The sequence below is a fragment of the Coenobita brevimanus genome, chromosome 25 (assembly GCF_032717465.1).
Source record: "Coenobita brevimanus isolate Jiangsu-jjx chromosome 25, ASM3271746v2, whole genome shotgun sequence".
Taxonomy (NCBI): Eukaryota; Metazoa; Arthropoda; class Malacostraca; order Decapoda; family Coenobitidae; genus Coenobita; species Coenobita brevimanus.
In genome coordinates this window covers 10,653,730-10,669,453 of record NC_136978.1, presented here as the reverse complement: position 1 = coordinate 10,669,453, position 15,724 = coordinate 10,653,730, and the positions used below count along the sequence as shown (strand labels likewise).

Below are 15,724 nucleotides of genomic sequence, written 5' to 3'. Positions count from 1 at the left end.
CGGGTGGCGGGACTGAGAGACAATACCGGCTTGAGCCTGCTTGCCCGCGGTTATTCAAAATTAACTCAAATCGCAAACGCGACGACCCGCCGTCTTGTCCTTTGAGCCGACCGTCGCAAAAGCGACGATCCGCGTTTTAGGGGTTAACAACTATTTGGGGAGATTCAATGCTGTAAGACATTATGCTAAAAACGAAAACAATAAAGCAGGATAAGGTAAAACTGTTGAAAAAAACAGGATCGTGGTGTTTCCGTGTGGAAGGTGTGTGAACACATATGGTACTGGTTCCTCAACTGCTTATGATATCAAAAAGCAAAGGGACAAAATTAATAAAATCCTGATTTTCTAGGAAGACAGTGATTCGAAAAAGCGAATGAACATGAGAAAAACCATGAAAGATGGTTCGAGTGCTGAACGTAATATGGAATGGCTTCGACAGTGTCAGATGAAGTAGACTTGTCAGGTAGCTTGATAACAAACCAGGCTGTTTTTCTATAAAAACTTAAATTAGAACATGCGTGTGATTACTCTGAAGGATAGTGGGTCAGAGGTGTAGTGTTGAATAATTATATGATCTCCAATGGTCCCATGAATTATTAAAAGTGACTGGAAATCGGGTATAATTGTTCCTTTATACAAAGGAAAAGGAGAGAGAGACATATGTGGTGACCATAGGGGTATCTGCCTTCTTAGTGTGACTGGAAAAGTATATGGTAGAATACTCATTGATAGGGTTAGGCATATGACAGAGAAGCTAGTTGGAGAAGAACAAGGGGAATTTAGGAAAGGAAAAGGGTGTGTAGATCAGATATTTGTTCTAAGATGTTTAGTGGAGAAGTATCTAGAGAAGGGAAAGAAAGTATATGCTGCCTTCATGGACTTGGAGAAAGCTTATGACAGAATAGATAGGCAAGGTATGTGGAAGGTATTAAGAATATATGGAGTGGAGGGGAAATTGTTGAGTGCTGTGAAGAGTATGTATGAAGGAGCTAGGGCTACAGTGTGAGTGGATGGTGGCCTGAGTGAGTTCTTTGATCTCAATGTGGGACTGAAACAGGGTTGCGTGATGTCTCCATGGCTGTTTAATATATACATGGATGGGGTTGTAAAGGAGGTGCAAGGTAGGGCAGTGGATGTGGGGGTGGCTTTAATGAATGAGGGTGAGATTTGGAAGATTCCGGTGTTGCTGTTTGCTGATGATACAGTATTGTTGAGTGAAGATGAATGGAAGTTGCAAGGTTTGGTGAATGAAATTGGGACACTGTGTAGGAAGAGGAATCTGAAAGTTAATGTAAACAAGAGTAAAGTTATGGTGTTTGAGAGGAATGAAGTCGCAGTATGTACATTGACGTTGGATGGTGAGGATATGGAGAATGTCAGTGCATTCAAGTACTTGGGTAGTGTGATGAGTAAGGATGGAACGTTGGTGGATGAAGTGGGTGAAAGGGTACAGCAGGGAAGGAAGGTTGCTGGTTCACTGAAAGCAGTGATGAGAAATAAGGAGATGAGTATGGAAGTTATGAAGTCACTGCATGATAGTATTGTGATCCCTACCCTGACGTATGGAAGCAAGGCGTGGTCCTTACCTTGCAAGAGGGGAACAGTCAAGAGTGAGAGCAGTGGAAATGAGTTACTTGAGAGGAGCATGTGGAGTGACAGGTTGATGAATGAGGAAGTGAAGGAATGTTGTGGGGTGGAAGTGGATGTGGTTGAGAAGATAGATATACGATAAGGTGGTTTGGACATGTAGAGAGAATGGAGAATGAAAGACTGACTAAGAGGGTGTATGTAGGTGAGGTGGAGGGAGGGAGAGGGAAGGGTAGACCGAGGATGAGGTGGAAGGATGGAGTTGAGAGGTATATGAGGGAGGGGGGAGTGAGTTGGGGGGAGGGTAGTCAAATGGTGGGTGACAGAGCGACTTGGAGGCGTTTTGTCTGCGGCCACCCTTTGTGGGATTAGGGCATCGGGCTACAGATAGATAGACATATGTAGCCTCGGTTAGTCCAGCAAAATGGTTCATTAAACACGGCTCTGGAATGAGGGATGCCAGAAAAATTGGTGTTGTACCTGTATTTGAAAAATGGGGAAAAGAAACTCAGGCTTCTAACATTTAATATTATTGATAAAGTGCAATTAGTAAGAGGGGTACCTTCATGTGGGGGCACTGATACAAAAGGGCAAAGTATAGGAATGCCCTTCAGCTATCTTTTTTCACATATCCCATGAGGAGGATTTTGGACTGCAGGTGAACAGATATTTCAGCCTGCAGTCCAGTGGGTTCATATCCAAGGGCTTCAACTACATTAATTGAATGTGGCCCAAATCTTTGACCCATCATCCTTTGGCAATATTTCTCAATCAATATAAGTCAGTAGCCAAATTCCATAATCTCAAGCATTTCCGATGGCAAAATAGTAATCTGAGGTCAGGCTAAAGTGAAATGAGTATACATATAACCAAAAGCCTTCATCCCAGATGGGATGGATAGCACTGGCAGAACCATTTATGTACTAGTGCAAAAATTAATGAAAAAATATCTTGTTACTCACAATAGCTCACAAAAAACAGCAGAGGTATTGGTGGTGGGGGTGGTGATGGTTGTGGTGGTGGTGGTGGTGGTGACAGCGGTGGTAGTAAGCACTAGTAGTAGCAGAAGTGTTGGTCTCTTCTCAATTTTCATCTGGAACATGAGGACACTCCCTGAAATCCAATAATGGGCCTTAGTGCTCAGGTCTGAACAGATAACCCTTTTACTATGGAAGAGTTACTGTATTTTCGGGCATAAATGGCGCACTTAAAAAAAAAAAAAAAGTCCCAGAAAATCACCCTGCACCTTATATGCTCAAGGTCAGGCTTTGGGTAGGCTTGGGCTACTGGCAAGTGGTAGTTTTGGTTCTGCAGTAGGCCTACCGGTACCGTAAACGAACTCCAAACACCTTCCTTACAAAAGTGTTTCCTAATTTCTTTAGAATGATTAGCAACTAAATATTATAAATTACAAATATAGTTATACACGTGTAATTATAGTAATAAATAACAAATATAGTTATTCAGTACATAATAAACAACCTGTGTCCACATCAGCTGTGCACTGCTGTTTGTTTACATCTTTTCATATTTCCTCATGTTTTAAAAATTTTAATAAAAACTCACTGGGTTATAGTCATAATAAAATAAAAAAATAAAATAAAAATAAAATAAAATATCTGTTCATACCATAAATATGATCTTTATTGTTCTGTGTTGATTGAGTTTACTGGCAGTTCATTATAATAATATATGTATCGTAATCCTCACAAGTTTGAGGAAAAATAACAATAAAAAATATAGATATTTAAACAAACATATTTCAGTCACTATGACTGCTTAACCCGTCGCGTGCCAGTGCCGTTTTAAAACGGTCTGACATAACTGCGCGGCCAGTGCCAGTGCCGTTTTAAAACGGTCTAAAATAAAACACTTCACTGTGACCGCACTTTTCAAGATTCGCGGGTAAAAATTGGCAGGCATGTAAGGTAACTGCTCCCCTACCATCCCCCACGCTGTCAAGGCCATACACTCATTCGCTCTCCTCCTCACGCTCGCTCTGCCTCACTCTGCCTGTGTGCCTCACCCAGTGCTGTACATAGTGAAGGCATTTTGTAAATATTTTCATGTAAGTGTCAGTTGTAAATATTTTCTTGTATGTGTAAGGACTATATAGTGAAGTCAAGTTGTAAATAACTTCTTGTAAGTGCTAGGACTGTATGAAATGAAGTCAGGTTTTACCTATCTTCAAGTAAGTGTAAGATAATGCATTCACTGTGATAAAGACACGCAAGTTGTGATAGATGCTGAAGTAATAAGTAATCAGAAAAGTGTACTGAACACTGCTATACTTTCCCAGCATAAATACCTGAGTATACCTTACATAGAAAATGGCTTTCTCTCACGTACATAGTGAGCATGAGAGAGCAACTATACCTGTATACGAATATACCAGACTGAATAAAACCCATTTCCGAGCCTTGGTCAGCATTTTAATGGCGGAATTTGTTGTTTCCACATCAAAATCTACCATTAAAAAAAAAAAAAAAAAAAAAAAAAAAATATGGCCGGCACTGGGGTGACCCATAGGGCTAAAAATAGCTGGCACATGGCGGGTTAATAAACTAAATATTCAACAGTATTTTTTCGTTACTACAAGTTCTGATGACTCCACAATTTGCACTGCTATGATTGTTTACAAGTGACCAGGTGATGGTGTATGCTGCTTACACAGTGATGATAGCTTTGTATTAGGGGTGGTAGTTGGTAGTGTCAGCAGTGAAGGTTGATAATATTAATGGTGATGATTGATAAACTTAGTGTTGTTGATTCATAGTGGTTAGAGTTATTAACGATGGCCAATACTGGTGATGGTGGAGGTCAAAGGTGATATTTGGTAGTGTTAAGGTAAGTACTGTGACTTAGTCTACCAGTCTAAATTTTCATGATTCCTGTACATGAAAATTTTATAACCAGTACATGAATGGTTATGTGAGACATTCAGCTAGGGGGTCTGGGGTTAGCTGCATTTTTCTGTTTTTCCCAGATTAGGCCTGTCAAAATTGGGATGTGCCTTATATGCTCGTGCGCCTTACATACCCGAAAATACGGTACATCATAAATCTTTTTAGTTTACAGAATCAGTGCTGAAGAAGCATGCCCTCACTTGCTGGCAATGACATAACCTGGTAGCTCTACTACCTAGCTTTATAAACCTTCAACTCCTTATTCCCCCAACAAAGAATGGTGTGCTACAGAAGGAAAACTTTAGCCCACAGCCCATTTTGTTCATATCTAAATGAGGTTTGATCACAACAAAATAATAACAGCTAATAATCATAATGGTTGAGTGATAAATTCCAATTAATTTTACAAATATCACCTACTGTAAATGAAGAAACAGCAAATCAACTTTATTACTGGCAAGTGAATTTTATCACAAAAATTCTGTAAACCATACTGGGGATTTAACAATAAATAAGGAGGCACAAAAATGCTACTTTACAGTAAGGGACTACCATTTTCATACAACTACCAGTACTGTGAATTGGGAGCTGATAAATTTCTGAACAGCAAAGGAACTTCAATAAGCAATTTCTTTTTAATGAGGACTTTCATCTACCTAACACTGAAAAATAATAATAATAATAATAAAAATAATAATAATAATAAATAATGGTAGTGCTGCTGTCGGGTGTCTGCCCTTTCCTCTCCTCCATCCTTCTTTCCTTCCATCCTCTTCTGTCTTTCTTTCCTTCGTTCTTTCCTAGTCCTTCTGCCTACAGGTGACTTTACACTCCCTCTTCTGTCTTTCTTTCCTTCATTCTTTCCTCTACCTTCTGCCTGTGGGTGGCTCTACACTGAGTGACAAGCCAAATGGTTTCCTGTACACCAGGAAAGCATTTACTATGCTGAGTGGTAACCATATAACCATATTTTGGCGCCTGGTGGTTTAGTGGGTAATTATTGCACTCCAATCGGATTGAGCCGGTGAGGGTTTATATCCAAGGGGTGATGGGGTTGACTGCTCATGTATTGCCACTCAGGGATGAGTGAGGCTGGTCACTCTCATCTTAAAATGTCGGGACCAACTGCCTAGCCCCGAGCTCCTACGCTCCTCATGGGGCAATGTAGGATTGGATGATGAATGGATGGATGGATGGAATAATTATAATGCTGTACCATTACTAGTAAAATATACCACATATAGCAAATGAACTATCTAGCTACCATACAGTCAGAGAGATTTTCATCAAGGCAGTGGCCACAAACAAACTGCTTCCATTTCTCCATCCATCTGCTCTCCATGTCACACCACCTGAAAAAAAGGATAACAATTAGTGTTTTGAAAACTAAAGGTGTATTCCTGTGGGCCCTTAAGGCCTTGTAGCATTTCTTCCAAATCAATTTGAATATTCCACCTTAGCGTTTTCTGGTACGCTATTTATGTCTGTTTAAAAGTGCTGGAGAGGAATGCCGGCATAATAACCCCTACTATTACAATACCTTTGCTCCTGTTCTTCTTCATAGAAACATTCAACTACTTCCCAATCCCTCCAAAGGAGGACTGCAAACTGGACAAAAAGGCAACTTCATCCTGCAGTCCACTATAGTCCTTCCAAAATATCCAGATCGTTTGGGCGTTGTCCCTCACGGGAGTTCCCCTTCGCGACACTGGCGAATTTGTACCAAAACACACCTCTCTGTCTCATGTCAGCTATTTACTACTTCTAAATGAAATTTATTTACAGTATATATAAAATTCTCTAATAAGGCTATATAGTGTAAGAAAATGCCTATTGTTTTTAATAATAACAATGACTTTTTATAAATACCTCAACACTTGGCAACGTTGCTTTCCAATGCTGTCACGCTTGTAGGTGAGGCAGTGAGGGTAGGTCAGCTGTCAATCCGCATGTCACTTCCTCTCTGACCGCCATCAAAGATGGAAGCTCCTACCCCTATTACTCGCCCTCGTCTGCTCCACAGTCGAGAAAAAGAACTTATTTATAGCGTAAATAAGTATTTTTTAGAAGAGAAGGCAAACAGGGAACCTATAATTGATCCCTCAAAAGCTGTTGCTCGAACAGCAAAGGCCACCAACGTGAGAGAGAGAGAGAGAGACAGACAGACAAAGTCAGGAGGCTATTCCTCAAATTCTAATAATTCATAAAACCGTATAGACTTTTCATAGAAATAAATCTCCATAAAAAGTTGATTTTATATTATATGCAGAGAGAGAGAGAGAGAGAAAGAGGTTGTGAGCTAGGAGTGAGGGTTAACCCTTGTCTCTAATCTGATAATTGGCCCAGTAGAAACTGTGGCAACGTCGCACTTAGGGGAACTCCCGTGAGGGACAACGCCTAAATGATCTGGATAATATGGAAGGATTATAGGTTCACTTTCAGATGAGCCCAGATCCACAACAAAAGCAACATCCTAATGCCCTATTCATTAACCCTGAGAGTGATTTGTAGTAGTGAGATATGATTATTATCTTTTTTTATTTAATCAGTTATAGTCAGGCTTGTCTTAGCTTGTTTTAGAAATGGCTTCACTGATCCACCTCCCCCAGTCCATGGCTCAAGTTGCTACAAGACTGTTTCTTGGATACCTGTATCAAGAATGGAGATTAGTTTTCTTGCATCTATATTAATGTTTACATCTTTCCTGTATCTGTATTAATGTTTATGTCTACGAGGGGTGATTAGAAAGAAATGACAGTGAGTCCATAAACTTTTATTAGCATGAAGAACTATCAAACTATGACTCACATTCCTTCAAAGTACTCCCCTCCAACCTCTATGCAGCGTTCCATTCTCTTTCTCCACTTCATGAAGCAAGCATGGTACTCTGAAGACGGTATACTTCGGAGTTCTGAATTGACGGTCCGTGCCAAGTCTTGGATGCGATGAAATTGCTTCCCAGCGATGGCAGATTTAATTTTTGGAAACAACCAAAAGTCACAGGGAGCCAGGTCAGGGGAGTAGGGTGGGTGGGGGAGCAGAGTTATACCTTGTTGTTCCAGGTACTGCATAGTGAGGCGAGCTTTGTGGGTTGCAGCATTGTCGTGGTGCAGCAAAAGGCGAGACCGACGGCGGGTTGGTGCGGTGTTGGCCTTGTGTTCCAAGACTTGTGGAAGGACCTGGTCTGTGTAGTATTGGGCTGTGATAGTGGACTTTTCAGGCATCACATCCACGCATATTGGTCCTTGAGAATTGAAAAAGATGGTGAAAAGGCGCTTCCGGCTGCGAAATCCTTCCTTCAAAATCTGAGGTCGAGGGTCTTCATCGCCCAACCACACCATGTTTGACTGCTTGTCACGGGTTGTGAAGAATGAAATCCAACACTCATCTCCAGTAGCAACATCGGAGAACCGTTTTGGACCATTTGGTTCAAATTCAGCAAGCCAGACACGACAAATCCTCACCTGTTCAGCCTTTTGCTCATCAGTCAACAAATGGGGTATCCATCGACAACACTTCTTCCTCAGGTGTAATTGTTCATGCACGATGTCATATGCACTCCCATAACTGATATTAAGCTCCAAGGCTAAGAACTTAAGAGTTACAGTTGGATCCTCGTCAATGATGGACCGTGCACGGACAGTTGTTGCTTCGGTCACGAATGTCCGGGGGCGTCCAGAGCGTTGTTCATCTTTCAATTCAGTTTTTCCTGCTGTGAAAGCACGAATCCAGCGGGAAACAGTTTCCAGGGAAAGAGTAGTGTCTGGATAAACTTGTAATAATTCCCCTCGAATCTCTGTTGCTTTCTTTCCCAGTTTCCACCTCGTAAAAATGTAGAACCTGCAGCCTTCTTTCGAGTAATCCATGTTTCTGGCCAGAGAGCAAAAACAAGAGTGAAGCATTCACTCACAACAATAAAACAAGAAAAGTCAGGCATACGGCGACAAGTTCAAACTCGTAAGGACAGGCAACTCTGCACTCTCCTTGCTCCCCTACCTCCCATCATTCAAGGTTTTCATGTTATAGCACGAACTGTCATTACTTTCTGATCACCCTTCGTACATATGTCTTCAAACATTTACAATGTAAACTGCAGTGCCCGAGGGCTGAACATCATTATCTCAACCTCTTTACCTCTTTTTCCCACCTATGAATGGGGTGAAGTAGGGTTCAAAGAAAAAATCCAATACAGGATAAACACCTGCCCAGTTCAGATACTTAAAAAAAAAAAAAAAAAAATCTATCTATCTATTGCCAGATGCCATAATCCTGTAAAAGGTGGCTATCTAACTTTGAGTTATTTGCTTCACGGGGAGGGGCACTAACCCTCCACCAACCACTTGTTGACATGTAGGAAGCACGTATGGTTTGGTTACATGATTACCACCCAGCGTTGTAAACGGTTTCTTGGCTTACAAGAAACCATTTGGCTTGTCACTCAATGTAAAATCACTTGTAAAGGAAAGAAAAGCAATAAGAAGTGACAGGAAAGATGGGAGAAATAGGAAGAGAGGAGGGCAGGCACAGAAAATGAAATGATAAAGGCTAAGGAAGAAGTAGGCAGCACTACATCAAGTGAGTGGATGATGGTTGTCACCACCTACCACTCAATAAATAAATAATAACAATCCATCCATCCATCATCCAGTCCTATCTTGCCCTATGAGAAGCGTAGAAGCCTGGGGCTACGCAAGTTGGTCCTGACATTTCAGATGAGAGTGACCATCCTCTCACATCCCTGAGTGGCATTACAGTACATGAGCAAAAACCCCAACCTCCCCTTGGATATAAACCTTCACCAGCTCAATCCAACTGAAGTGCCACAATTACCCATTAAATCACCAGGCGCCAAAATCTGGTTATATGGTTACAACCCAGCATAGTAAATGGTTTCCTGGTGCACAGGAAACCATTCGGCTTGTCGCTCAATGTAGAGTCACCCACAGGCAGAAGGAACAGGAAAGAATGAAGGAAAGAAAAAGAGAGAGTGAACAATAAATAAATAAGTGCCTACAAGTTAAAAAATAAAGGGAATGTAATTCAATCTGACATTCTACTGAATGGAAAGAGATAAATAGTTGAGATTTATAACTAAGTGCAGTAACAGAAGAGTAAATACTCAAAAATAAATACAGTGATCCTATGATTATCCGTAATAACAGAGCCAAAGGCATGATCGGATACGGGCAATGAATGGATACGGAGCAATATCCTCTACTGAACCCACACCCTACCTATATCCATACCTACTCTATATATATGTACAGTACCCCTCCTAATTTAGGCAGTGTTCTGCAGTCTTTCAGCTGTTTATAGACATCAAAACAAGCATTGCAATTTGCAATGTAATCATTCATCATCCATTCATTGCCAGACGCCATGTATCCCAAACGGGGTGGCCAAGGGCTTAGAATTAATTGTTTTACAGGGAGGGGCACTAATCCTCCACCAACCCCACTTGACACGTAGGGAGAACGTTATGCCAACAGCATCTGGTGTTCCCAGGCGGTCACCCATCCAAGTACTAACCAGACCCAACGTTGCTTAACTTCGCTGATCGAACGGGAAGCGGTGTACTCAACGTGGTATGGCCGTTGGCTAAAAAAAAATAATCTGATACTGTGTTGCCCCATGAGGAGCATAGAAGCCCGGGGCTAGGCAAGTTGGTCCTGACATTTAAGATAAGACTGACCAGCCTCACTCATCCCTGAGAGGAATTACGTGAGCAATAAACCCAAACTACCTCTTGGATAAACCTGCACTGGCTCAATCCAACTGGAGCACCTTAAATACCCACTACACTACCAGGTGCCATAATCTGGTTATATGGTTACCACCCAGCATAATAAATGGTTTCCTGATGTACAGGAAACCATTTGGCCTGTCGCTCAGTGTACAGTTACCCGTAGGCAGAAAGATGAGCAAAGAATGAAGGAAAAGAAACCAGAAGAGGGAGCGTAGAGTCACCAGCAGGCAAATGAGAGAGGGACGAATGAAGGGAAGAAGATTGGAAGACAGGAAATGGCAGTCAATCGACAGCAGCACTACATCTAGTGAGTAGATGGTGAGTGGCCCCCCCTCCCAAAATATGCAAAACCATACCAATATGTATATACTGTACCCCTCCTACTTTTGGCAGTGCTCTGTGGTCTTTCGGTTGCTTTTAGCCACCAAAACACACACTGCAATAAGCAATGTAATGCTAATTCTAAATATATATATATATATATATATATATATATACCTCCTTTCCCACCCTAGGGCAGGGTAAGGAGTAGCAATGTCCAAACAGCCCAAAATTGCCCAATCCAATGGGCCACGCTTCCATTCACTCATCATTCAAGCTCCCGGAATCCTGGCTCTTATCGGATACGCCAAAAACATTCACCACGTTCTGTAGCTTCACAATATCGTATCTGACAGAGTCAATCCAGACGCTGCCACGTTAAAAAGGGATGCCAAAAATCCCTGATCATGCACTTCTCTTCACAAAATTCATCCAGCCAGCTCGATCTCCTGTCAGTTCCCTAGCCTCACCGACTTCCAAACCTCTCTTCCTCACACATTCATCCACTATATCTTGCCACCTTCTCCTTGGCCTACCTCGCCTCCTCCCTCCTTCGAATTCACTCAGATATACCTTTTTCACCACTCTATTGTTATCCATTCTCTCCACATGACCATATCATCTCAGTACACTATCTTCAATTCTGGTGTCCACCGACTTCCTCACTCCACATCTTTCACGAATCACATTATTTCATATCCTATCCACCCTCTGTACTCCACATACATTCCTCAGCAGTCCCATCTCCACTGCTCTTACTCTTGACTTTTCATTATCATGCCACACCATAGTCTCCCATCCATATGTTAAAGTTGGCACTAACGCTCCTTCATGTAAGCCTTGTCCAGCTGCAACACTCAAGCCTCTGTTTCTTATCAAGGCCTTCATTGCACCAGCTACTTTTCTTCCTTGTGTCACTCTACTTTCCACTTCTTTTGCACATTTTCCTCTCTTTTCTATCACTGTACCCAGGTATTTGAACTCTCTCACCAATTCCAGTCTCTCTCCATTCACTGTTACATTGCACTGGGAGTCACCTTCTCTCTCAATAACCATCACTTTACTCTTTTCTACATTTACTCCCAAGGAACGACGCTTACAGACATCAGCAAAACTCTGCACTAGCCTACCAAGTTCTTGTCTGGTACTTGCAAGCAGCACCATCATCCACTCACTTGATGTAGTGCTGCCTATGTCTTCCTTAGCCTTTATCATCCTTTTTCTGTGCCTGACCACCTCTCTTCCTATTTCTCCCATCTCTCCTGTCAATTCTTATTGCTTTTCTTTCCTTTACAGATGGCTTTACATTGAGTGACAAGTCAAATGGCTTCCCATAAGCCAAGAAACCATTTCCAACGCTGGGTGGTAACCATATAACCAAACCACATGTGTTTCCTATGAGTCAACAAGTGGGTTGGTGGAGGGTTAGTGCCCTTCCCCGTAAAACAAATAATTCAATGTCAATGGCCACCCCTTACGGGAATATGGTGTCTGGCAATAGAGATATATATATATATATATATATATATATATATATATATATATTGTGTACATGCAAAACCCCTCCTAATTTTGGCAGTGTTCTGCAGTCTTTCAGCTGTTTTTAGACATCAAAACATGCATTGCAATATGCAAAGTAATCCTAAACACTTAAGAAAACAATGCATAAAAAAAAAAAAAAATCTACCAAAATGCATAGCACTCCTCCTAGCTCTAGCAGTGTTGTGCAGTCTTTTGGCTATTTTTAAACATCAGAACAGACATTGAAATGAAGAATGCAATCTTAAAAAAAAAAAAAAAAAAAAAAAAAAAAAAAAAAAAAAAAACACCCAGTGACTTGCAGACAGGCGTCATAACCCGCCAGATTGCAGCAGGTGTGTAGGTATCCCATGTGGTCTAGTGGCTAACAAAGCAACCTAGCAAAGGTCAAAGAACTCCACCTGCTGAAGCCGAGCATTAAGCCAGGACATGTGGTGAGGCAATGGAGCCCTACCCATCTCAGGACTCTCTGAAGACAGCCACAAGATCACATCTAACGGTGACTCAACGGCTGTCAATGTGCTTGGTTGTGGGTCCGAGAGTGAAGATTAGGGTCAAGCAGGTGGAGGTGGTTGTGGTAGGGAGAATCGGCTGGCATTCGTTGGGGTGGCGAGCTTGAAGGAATCTATTTTCTTCATACATTAGGTGCAGCAATTTGGTTGGATGATGATGGCGTCCCCAAATGCCCACAGATCCATGGCCAGCTTGAACGGCACCAATTCTCTGTCTCACTGAAGGTATTCAGCATATTCGAGCACCTGCTCAATGCTGGCTCTCGGCACATCACGACAAGGGAGTGTTGGAGTAGCAGGGTAGCCAGACTCAGGGTCCTCGTCCTCGTTGCTTTCCTCTGTCGGCTCCGCAGAGACAGCGGCAGCAATCTCCTCATCAGACAACATCTGATAACCTGGATCACTGCCATCAATGTCCACATCCTCACCTGCGTTTCATGGCCGAAGGTGGAAATCGTCCACGTCAAATCCTTCAACGTCGCGCACAGCTCATATCCCTGAAGGAGATGAAACCAACCACTTTCCAAGTTACTGATGGAACCTTCCTTCCAAGCACTGGCCCAGTTGAAAATCGCAGACTTGATGTTGTAACGCCAAAGATTCTCCAAAGTCTGCTCCCCACATGTGTCGACCCCTTCCTTGTCCTCAAGCACCAGCAACACCTTGTCAAGGAACCTCCAACGATATAGTCTCTTGGCCGCCACGATAACACCCGGGTCCATTGGCTGAATGAGATCGGTCGTATTAGGTGGCAGAAACAAGCACCTACTCCGCAACCAAAACCCTCTCCGACGGATGCGCAGGGGCATTGTCGAGGATCAGGAAAGCCTTCACCTGGCTGTGAGGGATTCCAAGTTCCTTCATCTAATAAATGATAACCTCCTTGACAAAGTGTCTGTGGAACCAATCTCTGAAGACCTTTGTGGTAAACCAGGCCTTCACAGAATGGTACCACACAAGAGGCACGCTATCCATCAACCCACAGACATCGTGGCTGTTTTGCACATCCAACAATAACGGGTTTGAGGCGGTACATCTCGTTAGCACTGGCACAGCACAACATCGAGACACATTGTTTGGACAACTTTTGACTAGGCACAGCCTTCTCCGTCTCTTCTGCCAAGGTGTTGGTGGGCGCTGAGTGGAAGAACAGGCCACTTTCATCAGCACTATACACCTGACCGAGAGCAAGGCTGTCCTTCTTGATCAGGTGCTGCACTTTCTGGCAAAACAGCTCAACATCCTCCATTGCCGCATCCAAAGCTTCACCACATGCCTTACAGCCAATAAGACCATGTCAAAGTTTGAACCAGAAGAGCCAACCCTCACATGCCTTGAAGTTATGCACGTTGTGCAGGCATGCAAACTTCTCAGCTGCAGCCTTCAGCTCAGTCCCACGTACTAGCATGCTGGCACCCTGTTGCTGGCAGAACCAAACCAAAGTCGACTGGTCGAGGAAAGCGTAGCGGGGCTTGGACATCACCTTCCAGTCGCCTTTTCGAGTGGTATCGCTGTAGTCTTGTCTGTACTGACACAGCTTCTCCCATGATTTCTTGATTTCAGACAAGGTTGGATGGGGCAAGTCAAATTCATGCAGAATGCATGACGGCCAGCCCGCACCAACCTTGGCCAATATTTCATGCTTCTTCTCCAGAGTCAAAACCCTCCTCTTGCGTTTCTTGGGTGGTGGTGGGGCCATCATCACACAAACAAGAATACCACAGATGAGAATTAAGGCCTGCAGAAGGTAGGGCGCCACCACAAATGCAACAATGGATGCTGCCACTGTTTAACCTCAGCCAAGCACGTCCACACACAGAGACGGGCAAGAACTGAGGTGCAGTAGCGCTTAGGAGTGTACAGCATTGCCATGTCTCTACCCACACTTGACTATGAGCATGCAAGCAAAAAGCAGCACACTGACCTATGAGTGCAAAGATCTTTTTTTATTCGCCCAGGTAAATGTCACAATGTGGCAGAAACACTGGATCCCTGTACATCATAGGACTATGGAGTGGCCGAGTAATCCAGAGGGCGATGTGACTTTGACCATTCGATAAGGGGGCAGATGGCCGTGCATGGCCAGGAGTTTCCAACTAATCCAGGCGGCCAGGGGTATTTCAAGTTTTCAACCATACCGTAGGGACCTGTACAGCCATTCTCTCACCTTGTGGATTAAGCTCTGTCTTCCTCGTGCTTCTCCAGAATGTTTCTGGTGATCAGGGTGGCCGGGGAATTTCCACCGTTCAGTAGGGACCCATACAGCCATTCTCGCTCACCTCATGGTTTATTTCTGTTTTCCTTGCGAGCGACCACGATATTTCCATTAATTGGGGCGGCCAGGTGATTTTGATCATACATTAAGGACCCATACAGCCATTTTCGCTCACCTTGTGGGTTAGTGTCTATTACCCACGTGTGGACACTGAAGCTGGTGAGCCACAGAATGAATTTTTTTGGCTGACTGCCATAGCCAGAGCTTTTGTGAACGGTTACGGAAAAATAAATCCAGTTATGGTGATAATATGGCCAAAGCCTAGTGAACGAATACCGAGCATGAACAGATACGGACTGTAAGGATAATCGAGTGATTACTGTACCGTACTGTATAAATAAACTAGTTGGTTGGGATGCCTTAACACAGTGTCCCTGATTTAACTGAGCAGCTTCACAGCACTATTGTGTGCATGTCCCTGTATTCTCTCCTATCCACCATAATGAAGTTGGTACACTACAGGACAACTACAGCCTGCAGTTCAATAGGTTCTTCTCCAAATGAAAACAAGGCCACAAAAACAAGAACAGGAATAATGCAAGTTTCATAAATCAAGGTTTGATACAGTGAGGGTCTAGAGTATTGTACTACCGGCTTAGGTGAGTTGGAAACTGTGAAAGACAGGAAAGAAATGGTTGCATAACTCTTGGGCTTACTGAAGTAACATCTTGCTCTCCAGGGGATGGACAGCAACACACTTAATCTTGAATTTATAGCAGGACTGGCTGTGCTGCCAGCAGCAGTGGGACAACATACTGTTCTCTAACATATCTTCCCGTCCCACAGAAACTACTCTTTATACTTATTTTGGGTGGTAAGATGCAAGCAAAGTGAAATA

The 15,724-nt window shown here is 43.0% G+C and overlaps 1 non-coding gene across 1 annotated transcript; it reads right to left on the bottom strand.

Moving 5' to 3' along the window:
- Nucleotides 1–9,973: 9,973 nt before the first annotated feature.
- Nucleotides 9,974–10,092, bottom strand: LOC145393919 (5S ribosomal RNA). Its single transcript, XR_013896271.1, has one exon. It is a non-coding gene; the product is annotated as a 5S ribosomal RNA (ribosomal RNA).
- Nucleotides 10,093–15,724: the final 5,632 nt, after the last annotated feature.